At 43.5% G+C, this 11,786-nt stretch overlaps 1 protein-coding gene across 6 annotated transcripts in view; it reads right to left on the bottom strand.

Annotated features, from left to right (window-relative positions):
- Positions 1 to 3,240, bottom strand: part of Gucy1a1 (guanylate cyclase 1 soluble subunit alpha 1) — a 62,111-nt gene extending 58,871 nt beyond the window's left edge. The window contains exon 1 of one of the 6 annotated variants that reach the window (XM_013160330.3): positions 3,100 to 3,240. The gene's annotated coding sequence lies outside the window, so the exon portion shown is untranslated. Of the gene's footprint in view, positions 1 to 1,957; positions 2,111 to 2,249; positions 2,527 to 2,656; positions 2,964 to 3,099 lie in introns of those variants that run through there. The other 5 variants (XM_063260884.1, XM_063260887.1, XM_063260885.1 and 2 more) reach the window with 5 other exon arrangements.
- Positions 3,241 to 11,786: the final 8,546 nt, after the last annotated feature.

The raw sequence follows: 11,786 nt of genomic DNA on the forward strand, positions 1-11,786 counted from the left end.
GGGTGTGGTTCAGTGGTAGACCAGTTGCCTAACATTCAAGAGGTCCTGGATTCCATCTCAGCACTGGAAATTAAACAAACAAAAAAGCCAAACTGAGTCTGCCTTGCTTTCTGTTCCCAGGCCATTCTTTGCTAAAAACATTGTCTTTTGTTGACTTCTTGCTGTGAGCTGATTTGTGGGTTAATTAGCTTGATTTGACTTTGATTTGCTAAAAGGGAGAACTTGCTTTCAAAAATACTATTAATGGCCAGCAAGCACACCAGGTAAAGGAATTTAGTAGCCAGAAGTAGTGAGAGTCACATTGTTTTACAGAAAAAATAGGCCACGATCTTAAGAACCTCTCAAATTTTAAGATTTATTCTCCCACTGTGGTCTGAGGAGGAAGCTGACACTAAGCAAAATCCTTCATTCCTCAAGAATAACTCATTTCAGCCCTCAAGACACAGGAAGATGAAGGTTATTGAAATACATTTTTAAGACATTTCAAAAATGCTCAGAAAAAAATAAAACAACAGAAATAATACAAGATGGCCAAGAAATACCCCAACCTCAAGCAAATCAACTAGTTTATGGACAAATAAACTGGTTCAACAAAAAGACTGAAAATTCCTAAAAGCTTTTTTTGGATCATTAAAGATGGAGACACACAAAACAACGTATTACACGGACACTTAGCAACTGCAGAATGAATCTATGTAATCTAGAGACAAAAACCATTGTAATTACTGATGCTTAAGAAAAAAAATGCTTTTATAAATGTGCAGAAAAGAAGTAAGTATAAATTTTAAAGCAGAGTGGCTGGGGTACATACTTCTAAATAAGTGGTCCAAAAATAATGCCATAAATGTGAATATTCTAGCAAATAGAAGCCAAACAACCGTTAGTGCATCTGGCATAGAGAAGGCTAATCTGAAAGCACCCCTCCTCCAAAATGTTTTCCCATCAGCAACATATTCCTTGGCTTCGCTTATTTGAATACTGCTTTATTTTTCCATGTCCTCTTACTTCTGAAGATTTATTCGTAATTTATTTCTAAAAAAAAGACTAATTAGGATTTGGAGATACATAGGATGATATCTTAAACTAACCTGAAAAATACCACTACTCTCTCTCACACACATTTTTAACAAATGTAAGTTTGAGAATTAATTTGCACAATTTCTGACAAATTCAAAGTTGCATATCTTAGTCCAGCAGCATATTAGGTTAGAGATTCAACTTTTTTCAATTTTGTCTGAAAAGTACGCCAAAATTCTTGAAATTTAATAAGAAAATATTCTCTGATCTATTATTTATAATAATTCAATTTCAGCGTCGTCACTTAAGTTTATAGTGAGGCATTAATTAAAGCAGCTTTCAAGTGTCTTAAAGTGAGCCCACGTAATAAGCCACAGTCCTAATGGATACACATAAGCAGCAAAGTCTTCCACATTTTTCTTTCATGTCACCAGATATAAATAACTTTACATTTCCTTCCTCATTCTTGAATGACAGAAAACTCTCTTAAATATGCAATGTTATGGCTAGATATATAGAAATAGGGCCTTTAAAAGGCTATTTATATTTCACAAATTATGAAGTATCACACCAAATATAATACTTTACACCTGAGTTGGATTTCAAGCGAGAAGAAATACTTTTGTTTTCTGTCTGCACTAGAAAGATCTCACAGGAGAAACAGAAAGTATCCATCTACCGGTCCTTCAGCTCTCCACACAGGCTTCATAGGAGCGGTTTAAAAACATTCTAACGAGTCTATTGTCAGCAGGAGAATTATTTCAGCTCTATTTAGGAGTTCTTCCTCGTTTAGGGGTCCAGAACCTGACGTGGAAAGCCTGTTGTTTTGAAAGCTTGGCTTCCATGGTTTGAACTCCCTGCCTTCGTTTTTCTCTTGGGTCATGCATCTCCTGGGGCGTCTGAAGGCCGCCCTAAAATGCAGCAAGTTACCCGTTCGAACCTGATTTCTAGGACGTGGTGACCTCTGCGCTGCACCCTGGAGCCCCGCCGCTGGCTCACTGAGCAGACCGCGGCGGACGCGGCCACCTCCCCAGACGGCGGCGCAGGACCGGACAGCCAGCTGCGCGTGGGGGCGCGACGGCCCGGGGTTACACTGTGGCCCTCGCAGACCCCACCCCTTCCTACTGGAGAACCTGACAAGATCACTCCTGAAGGCAAAAAATACAGGCATTTTGGGAGAAGCAGCAGATTCTTCGTGCCCTAAGGACTGAGGGGTAAATTTCCGTATTTACCGTCACTCCCGTGGGTCAGCGGTGAACTTTAAACAGCAGCACAAACCTCGCCTCCCCGGCCCGCGGGGCTCCGGTGCAGGACGCCAGGCTCCCCGCCCTGAGCCGCGAGCCTCCCGCTCGCCCGTGCGCTGCGAACCGCGTCGGCGCCGGAGCAGCTGCGGGCAGCGGGGCGTGGGAGGAGGACGCCCCGGACCGCGCCAGGGCGCCGCGAGGACTCGGAACGAGCGCGCTCGTGGTCACAGGAGCGTGCGCACACTCACACTCACGTACTCACACGCGCGCACTCCCTGGGCGCCGCGCTGCAAGTTCGCAGCCGCTGCTCCCCAGGACGCGGCGCTCAGCTCGGGGCCCAGCCCGGTGGGTGCCCCGCTCTGCGACCTGGGCGCGCCCCTCCCGCGCACGCCTACCTGGCCGGGCTCCCCTGGACGCTCCGGTCCGCGGCCGGGAGCCGCCCCTGCTGCCCGCTGCTCCTCGCCTGGACCCGCGCCCTCCGCGAGCCCGGCGCTCAGGCGACACTCACTTAGTCGCAGATCGGGAGCTGCGACTCCAGATCCTGGCGCCTCGGGGGTCGCTTAGGGATCCGCACAAGAGCGCAGACGGGAAGGGAGAGGAGGGGAGGGGAGAGCATAGGAGGTGAAGGATGGGGAGAGCAGGGGAGGAGATGGAAGGGGAGAGGAGGGAAGGAGATGGAAGGGGAGAGGAGGGGAGGAGATGGGAAGAGGAGGGGAGGGTAGTGGAGGGGAGCGCAGGGCAGGGGAGGAAAGGGAGGGGAAGGAGAAGAGGCGGGGCGCCCCGCCCGCCGCGCACCTGTCGCCCCAGAGTGTCCCCCAGCTAGCGCGGCCCAGCTCACCCCGGGCTCGGCCGGGTCACCTCGCCTCCCGGGCTGCGCTGGAGCGAGGAGCCTCACAGACCCGCTGCCCACGCCGCTCCAGACCCGCGGGGCGGTGGCCTTTGTTTCTCCCCAGGCGCTGTCGCTCTCCCTCTGGGTCCCTTTCCCTAGGGCTGGAATCGCTTGCAGACTCTTCCTGCCTCCTCCCCTTTCCTGCACCGGGAAGAGAAAGCAGTGGCCCCAACCCACCCTCCCGGGCCTGGGGGCGAGCTGCGGGCCGGACTCCCCTCCCAGCCCGGCCTGTGGCTCCTGGGCTGCCGCAGCTCCGTGCCGGGTGAGGCAGGGAACTGCGGGTCTCCGCCTCACCTGCTGGCGGGAACCCCTAGGACCCAGCCCACACCCCATTGCCCAGAGCAGGGGCCCAGTCCCGTATCTGCGCTGCCCCATCTCCCTCAGAACAGAACTCTGAAACAGACCCTACAGGGACAGGGGACAGAGGGAGAGAAAAGAAAGAAGAGAATACTTGGCACAGTTCAAAGCAAAAACATTTTCAGCACTCTGTATTGCTGTGGCAAAACTGGTTTTCTATCCTTGAAAACTCCACCATCTCTGCTAGGAAGTTGGTATCTGCTCCCTGGTTTTCTTGTCCTGGGTTTTAGGCTGGAAGCCGGTTTACGGCTTTGCAAGTACAGTTCTATGGTGGCAGAAATGTTATTTTATCTTTTGAGTAAGGTCCAGTTTCTTGCTTGGTTCAGTATATTTGGTTTCTCTCTCTCTCTCTCTCTCTCTCTCTCTCTCTCTCTGTCTGTCTGTCTGTCTGTCTCTGTCTCTCGTTCTCTCTCTCTCTCTCTCTCTCTCTCTCTCTCTGTGTGTGTGTGTGTGTGTGTGTGTGGTCTCATGATTTTCTTGGGTTGCCTTTCTGACATTCAGAGTTGCTATTTCATGTCAAGTTACAAGGAATCCTAAGATTCCTCTTCTAACCCAGAACCCAGTAGCTTCTGGTTATCTCCTCGCACAGCCTCATGTGCCCATAGACTCATCACACTTGTGGACTTTCTCCAGCCTTGTCCCTGTCCTCCTCCTACAGCACACATCAGTGCAGTCAGATAGCCCAGGATTTAGGGAAGTCAGGCCACAGGGGCAGAAGGGCCAGCAATGCAAACAGGTAGATAAAGAAGACCTGGCCTGAGCACCCGAAGGAGTTCCGAGCCCTCAGACTGTGTTTCCCATCTGCTTCTGTGATCTCGGGAACATCTATCCCTTAGCTTCTGATTCCTGATGCTCTTGGATCAGCAGAGCATTTGTACTCTGAGAATTTCAAACTAAGATGTAGCAGGAAAACAAAGAAGAAACACACAAAATAGCTCACTAAGTTAAGCAGATTAAGTGGAATACTCAGAGGAGAGTTAAAGTTCACTAGAAAACAGTTCCTGACCTGTATTAAAGGTAGATCTTCAAGGGTTTGTTCATATTTGGGAAAAGATGAAATAGGGGAAACTTTTATGTGTGCATGTGTGCCTCTGTGTGTGTCTCCCGGTAGAAAGACTCTCAGGAGTAAAGGTAAGGACATGGGAAGGGATGCTATTTGGCAGAAGTGTAAAACACAGAAAGACACGGTAAAGTCAAGCAGGGTGCTCTAGTTTGCCAATCCTCTAGCTGTTGTGAGTTGTGCTTTTGCACAGGGACTATTTTGTGTTCTCTTCTGTTACACTTGTTAATATTCCCTTCCAAAAAATGGAATACTTAGGACTCAAAATAACAAAGGATGTAAAAAAAAAAAAAAAAAAAAAAAAAAAACTATGTATTGAAAACTACACTACTCTGAAAAAGGAGATTGAAAAGGCTATGAGGAAATGGAAAAATATTCATTGCTCTTGGATAGGAAGAACTAACACTGTGAAAAAGATCATACACTCAAAACTGTTACACAGATTTAATGCAATATCAATCAAAATACCATTGTTATACTTCACAGATCTAGAGAAGATATTCCTAAAATTCATTTGCAACCAGAAGAGATTGAGAATAGCAAAGGCAATCTTGGGCAACAAAGGCAAGGCAGGAGGCATCACAACTCTAGACTTGAAATTATACTACAAAACTACTGTGATAAAAATCAGCATGGTACTGTAAAAAACAAAACAAAAAGCAGATCTCAGGGTCAATGGAACAGATTGGAAGATGCAGACACAATTACAAAGACACTCAGCCATCTTATCTTTGACAAAGGGGCCAAATATGTTCACTGGAAGAAGCTAGCCTCTTTAATAAATGCTGTTGGAAAAATTGGCTTTCCACATGCCAAAAACTAGAACTAGATCTATATTTATCACCATGCATTAAATTAAAGTCAAAATTGAACTAAATATTAAAACAGAAACACTAAATCTACTGGAAGACAAGGTAGGTAGAAATCTTGAAGACACAGGAATAGGCAAAGAATCCATGAACAAAACATAAATGGCATAGGAAGCATGTCAAAGAACTACGTCAACACTTGAGATTTTATCTTATTAAAAAGTTTTTGCACATTTAAAGAAATCACCAACACAGTGAAAAGAAAACCCACAGAATGGGAAAAAATTTTAGCCAACTGTCCCTCAGACACAACTTATATATCTAGAGCATATAAAGAACTGAAAACAATAAGGTCCCTAAATTCAATGACTCAGTTCAAACATGGATACCTGAGATGAACACATACTTCTCAGATAAAGAAATATAAGTGGCAAATAAGTACATGAAGGAATGTTTAACATCACTGGTCACTGAAGAAATGCAAATTAAAACAACATTGAGATTCCATCTTGCTCCAGAAAGAATGGCTGTCATCAAGAAATCAACCAATAACAAATGATGGGGGGGGCTGTAGGGGAAAAGGAAGCCTTCCCCACTATTGTATAAACTGGTGCAACCACTGTGGGAATCAGTGTGGAGAGTCTTCACAGTGTTCCTCTTCTGGGTATTTTCCCATAAGAATTGAAAACATCATACCACAGAGATATATGTGCACCCACATTTATAGCAGCACAATTTGTAATAGCTAAATCTTGTAACATCAACTGAAGAATGGATAAAAAGATGAGTTATTTTTATACAATAGAGTACTGCTCAGCTATAAAGAAGGATAAATTTGAGGCTCTAATAGGTTAATGGATTCAACTTGAGATTGTAGTCATAAGTGAAATAAATAAAGGTTAGCATGTGTAAATATCACATTGTCTTCCTAGTGTAAAAAAAAACTGAAAGAGTAAATAAGACCCAAAATGCACAATAGATACTGTGAAAGTGAAAGTGCCAGAAAGGAAAGAACCATCGAGAGAAAAGAAGGGAAAACATTTTATATATATACACACACACATATATAATAGATAACTATGCTACTAATCTCTTCATTAAAAAGAACAGTTTGTGCTTTCATTGATTGTTTGATCGTTTATTCATGCCGAATCTTATAATCTGAACAACTACTTTGGAGATAACAATGTGCAATATATTGACTAGTGTTAATTTTCTATTATTTTGTTTTGAAATTCTGTATTATTTTTATTTGTGTTGTTTTGTTTTTAAAATAAAATTTCCTCTTATTCTAGAATTGCATAACCTCATCATTTCTGACTCTATGATTCTCTAATTATACTACACTAAACTCTCTGGTAAGCACTGCATTTAAGTTGTAAATCCTCTAAGAACTACAAGTTCCTTGATATTAAATAAATAATATTCACAGCCTGAGTGCCCGGTAAGCAATATAGTTTATAATAGGGATTCAGCAAAATGACAGCTGAGTAGCTAAATGAATACTTGAAGACTTCATCTTCCAGGACATTGTTTTGCTCATTGCTGACAGAAAGATAAAACCTATTTGCTTTCACGTAAGGACAGAAAAGTTATGGTGGCGATGTAAATATTAATAATGGTAATTACTTTTTAAAAAGCAACATCGCCGTACCTTTGTTGGCTCTAGCAAAGAACCCTAAGACATCTGTGTTTCCTCTCAAGATAATCTGTTTTTCTGATACTATTACTGACAATGGTATGAAGATATCCAAATGCACAGTACTTTCACACGTAAAGTGACACTCTCAACCAACAATGTGACCTAAGTCCCCACCGCGGGACTTGTTTGTGTATGAGCAGCGCTAACATGACTGGAATCCCACTGGAAATGTGGGACCCAGGCCCTATCTCACAAAACTGAATCAGAGTGCTCATGTGACAAAATCTTTAGGGGATTCCTATGCATATTAAAATTGGAGAAGCACTAAAAGCAAATCATTAAGTACGTCTAAGCTCAAAATAGAAGATTTTAATCTTTATAAACTCAGGCTTTAATTTTTCTGGTTTATGGTTGACACATCTACTCAAAGCGATGAGATCAGTGAATTCATTTCTACTTACACCATGGGCCATAGCAAGCTCCTAATAGAGAAAAGCAGGAAAGGGGGGCCTATGAATGAATCATTTTGCTTTTAATAAAAATATAATCTTTGATTTCACTTTTTACCAAACCAGAACGACTTTCAAAAATAAGAAAGGCAAGGTAAATTTGAGCTTTTTGATACAGTTTTTATCTAGATATCCCCTCCATGTGGTCTAGGTGGAGCTTTCAGGAGTGATGGGACCGTGGGGGTGTGGTGCTCCTGAAGGTGGTCACTGCGGGAGTGGCCAGGAAGGCTCAATCTCCCTCCCTCCTCTCTCGATCTCTGTGCTTCCCACTGCCAAGCCATGAGGTCATTCTCCTCTGCCATGCCACCCTGCCATGCCACCCTGCCATGCCACCCTGCCTTGCAGCCAGCCGACTAAGAACTGAAGCCCCTATAAACAGTGAACCGAAATAAACCTTGCCTCCTTAGGATGGAAAAGTTGTGGATGTTAGTTATTGTGTCTCAGAAATGAGAAAGAAGCTAAGAGATTTTGATGTCAGAGAAATGGATTATTTTTGTGACCTACCTGACCACATGGTTTAGAAACCTTTGAAACAGGCTTTGGAGGAGGAGCTTGGAAAGTTTCAGAGATGCTGGCTGGAGAAGGAAGCCAAGCTGTGAGCCATGCTGTGAGCCAAGCTGATGGGAGATTTGGATCAGAGCTTGAAAGACCAGAATGGTGACAGTAATGCAGCTGGTAAAGCTCTGACTCAAGAGGGTTCAGCTGGAAAGGATGTCATTAACAATTGGACTCCAGGTGATGTGTGTTATGGTCTAGCAGAAAATTTGTCTGCATTTTTCTTATGTCCAGAGAGTATGCAGGAGACAAATATTAATTAAGGGTAATATACTAATTAAGCTGGCTGAGGAAATTTCATGGCAGCCCAATATTCAGGCAGTGGCATGGGTACTGTTGGTGGCTTTTAGCCAATTCTACCATGAGAATCAATGTCAAAAGGCATAGTTGAATGATTTAAGTTGTGAGCTTGGCCAAAAAGAAAGCTCTGGTAAAGCTGAGGCCTACAAATATGGAGCAGAAGAGAGCTTGGTTGTGAAAAGGTAGCACAGAAAAATGGTTTAGGGGCCTGTGAGGAACTTTGGAGACGCCACCTTTCACAGCCTAAAAATTGCAAAAGTGAAAAGCTTGCTTTGAGAAGAGAGCCCCAAGGCACTCTGATAGAGATGGCTACTTAAGGAATTGATTTCCAGGATTCAGTTCGCCAGCATCCCAGGCTCTGGAGGCCTATGTAACTATGATAAGCTGCAAAAGGCCTGGCTATTGCTCCAGGTACTGGCCAACCTTGGCATCATCCACGTGGTTCTGGTGGTAGGTGCAGGAAGAATGCGAGAGTTGTGTGGTTACAGAGGCTTTCACCTGATTTTGGAAGAAGCCCTGAGAGGGCAGTGCCTGAAGCTGTCAATGTGAAGCTAAAGGTAGAGTAGAGAACTCAGGATGCTGGAAAAGCCAGGAACATGGGTCAGCTGAGGGAAGTCTGAGGAGTGAGGAAAGTCCAGCACCAAGGAAGCTATGAGGGCTGCAATCACCCACAATGCCACAGGGGCAGGGCCAGCCACGCCCTTGGGAGTTCAAGTTTTGCCACAGATTCTCCCGAGTTTGTGTCTTTTGATTTTTATAGGGTCTCACAACTATGTGAGTGTTTCTCTTAAATCTCAGAGGAAATTTTGGACTTGGACCTCTCAACTATTCTGGAACTGTTAGGATTTTGGCAACTCTTAGAGATGGACTAAGTGCATTTTACATGAATCAGATGAGCATAAGTCTTCTTGAGAATGTTATGGTTTCTGTCTAGATGTTCCCCTAAAACCTCATGTGATCATAGATGGGTGGGGCTTTCAGGAGGTGATTGGGGTGTGGTGCTCTTGGATTGATTAGTCCACTGATGAGTTTATAGATAACTGTGATGTTGGGAGATGAAGCTTGGTCATCAAACATGGTCACCGGGAGGGTAGGGTCCATTTCCCTCCCTCCCTCTTGCCTTGATTTCTCTGTGCTTCCCACTGCCAAGCCATTCTCCTCTGCCAGGGCAGAGGTTATTCTCCTCTGCCAGGGCACTCTGATAGAGATAGATACTTAAGGAATTGATTTCCAGGATTCAGTTCACCATGCTCAGGCATCCCAGGCTGTGGAGGCCTCTGCTATGCTGCCAGCTAAGACTATGTGTAAGACTTCTACAAACTGTGAGCCAAAATAAGCCTCTTCTCCTTAGAGTTGCAGCTGTCAGGTATTGTTCTCAGTGATGCTGTGTGACTACAACACCCTTTTTTAGCTTTTGAATTCTTCTTAGTATTACTTATTTTCATATGTAAAAATGCATGACTAAATCGATTTTGAACTGTCACTGTCGCTGATTAGAATTATGCTAACACTCCAAAATGTCACTTTTGGAAATGAAATTTCAGTTGGGAATAGCACATTTGATGAAGTTAGAGTCCATAAATTTCCAGTCCTATTTACAGACACACGTGAAGCAGTCTGAACTTGGCCAAGCTGTCTTGGTGATGGAGGAGCTGTCTACTACACTTTGCCAAAGAGGTGATGTCTGTTAGTGGTAGAGTGACAGGTGAAATTGTGGCCCTCCAAAGATGCCCATAAGCAAATTTCCACAACCTGTGAATAGGCTATGTGCTTTAAGGAAGAATAAATTATACAGATGGAATTAGAGTTAACAATCAGTTAATCTCAAATGCAAAGATTATCTCAGATTATTTGTATGTGCTGAGCATCCAAAAGACAGATGCTGTTACCCAGTGCAGCTTCTGAGGTTCTGGGGGTTAAGGACCAGCGAGAGGATGAGAAAAATAAAGAAAAGGCAAAGCTGGGGTCAGGTGGAGCCCTTATCCTCCTGATGGGAAGACAGGTACTGTAGCACCTTTATTTATATACTGGAAAAGAGGATGTCAATTTCAGCCCCTCTGTCTACCAACCCATTGCTTGGCAGGTCTGGGCCCCCTGCCTTCTTGGTGCTGGAACAACTTGTTTACATAACTTGTTTTGGTCTCTATTTTTTCTGGGCTGGCCTTGCCTTACCCCCATATGTGATCAATCTCCAGCTTCAACAGCTCCCTCCAGACAGAGGCAAGAACTTCAATGTCAGAGGCAGGAAGATCAGAGTAAAATATTGCTAGAAGGATTTGTCTGGCTATTATGGGCATTGGGAGTGGAAGGGGCTTATTCAAGGGATGCATGCAGCCTTTGGAAGCTAGATACGATTAGGAAATTGTCCTTAGACTTGGCAAATGAAGAGATCTGCCACCATTTGGTTTTAGTCTAGTGAGACTCATTTCAGATTTCTGATTTCCACAACTGTAATATCACGAGTCTGCAATCTTTAGTAATTCACTATAGCAGCAGGAGAAAACTGGAGACTGGACCCTGCAGTTACAAATATTTAAAAATAACCAAAATCTCTTTAAATTGAGCAATGGTAGAGCCTGGAATAATTTTGAGAAAGTGACTTTTTAAAACTCTGGCTTTTCTTGCAGATGTTTTCAATGCATACATGGATGTGGGCTCTGTCAGTGAGGCTTCGGGACAGAGTGAGGATTGTAGAACAGAAAGCTTACAGTGTTTCAGAGAGTACATAGATCTCCACCAGAAGATGGCTGGTAGAAGTACATACATGGGTACAAAAATCAGCATTAAAGAGTAAATAACATTTTGATACAACCATAATGAACAATCTTGAAACAGAACTCGGGAAAACCATTTGCCATAGATTTAAGAAAAACTGACTATCTGGCAATCATCCTAAATAAGGAAGTGACAAATCTCTATAGTGAAAATTAGAGTACTGAAGACACTAGCAGATGGAAAGAGCTCTCTTGTTCATAGATTAGAAAAAATAATATTGGTAAAATAACCATATTGCTAAAAGTGATCCACAGACTCAGTACCATTTCATCAAAATTCCAATAACATGCTTCACAAAGCTAGAGAAAATACGCCATATAAAAATAAAAAAGGCCCAGAGTAGCTGCAGAAATTTTAAGTAAGAAGAGCAAGGATAAACACACCACAATACCTGGTTTCAAGTTATACTACAAATCTGTGACAAAAACAATATGACACTGCCACAAAGCACATAGAGAGGCCAGTGGAATGAAGTAGAGGGCACAGAAACAAACTCACATAACTATAGCCCTTCGATGTTTGATAAAGCGGCAAAAATACACATTCAAGAAAAGACAACATGTTTAACAAGCAACACTGGAAAAACTGGGTATCCCTAGGCAGAAGATTGAAATTAGCTCTCTCTTTCT

Source organism: Cavia porcellus, unplaced genomic scaffold (genome assembly GCF_034190915.1).
Source record: "Cavia porcellus strain 051 isolate PalLab524CR breed Dunkin Hartley unplaced genomic scaffold, mCavPor4.1 scaffold_14, whole genome shotgun sequence".
In the NCBI taxonomy this organism is placed as follows: domain Eukaryota; kingdom Metazoa; phylum Chordata; class Mammalia; order Rodentia; family Caviidae; genus Cavia; species Cavia porcellus.